This window comes from Schistocerca gregaria, chromosome 7, assembly GCF_023897955.1.
Source record: "Schistocerca gregaria isolate iqSchGreg1 chromosome 7, iqSchGreg1.2, whole genome shotgun sequence".
NCBI classification, from domain to species: domain Eukaryota; kingdom Metazoa; phylum Arthropoda; class Insecta; order Orthoptera; family Acrididae; genus Schistocerca; species Schistocerca gregaria.
Window position 1 is genome coordinate 506,402,777 of NC_064926.1, and position 635 is coordinate 506,403,411.

Below are 635 nucleotides of genomic sequence, written 5' to 3' on the forward strand. Positions count from 1 at the left end.
CTGTATAATTTTCGCGATAATACAAAACGTGCTGCCTTTCTTTGGACTTTTTCGATGTACTCCGTCAGTCCTATCTGGTAAGGATCCCACACCGCACAGCAGTATTCTAAAAGAGGACGGACAAGCGTAGTGTAGACAGTCTCCTTAGTACATATGTTACATTTTCTAAGTGTCCTGCCAATAAAACGCAGCCTTTGGTTAGCCTTCCCCGCAACATTTGCTATGTGTTCTTTCCAATTTATATTGTTGGTAATTGTAATACCTAGGTATTTAGTTGAATTTACGGCTTTTAGATTAGACTGATTTATCGTGTAACCGAAGTTTGACAGTTCCTTTTCGTACTCATGACGATGACCTGACACTTTTCGTTATTTAGGGTCAACTGCCACTTTTCGTACCATTCAGATATTTTTTTCTAAATCGTTTTGCAGTTTGTTTTGATCTTCTGATGACTTTATTAGTCGATAAACGGCAGCGTCATCGGCAAACAACCGAAGACGGCTGCTCAGATTGTCTCCAAAATCGTTTATGCAGGGTGTTACAAAAAGGTACGGCCAAACTCTCAGGAAACATTCCTCACACACAAATAAGGAAACTATGTTATGTGGACATGTGTCCGGAAACGCTTAATTCCA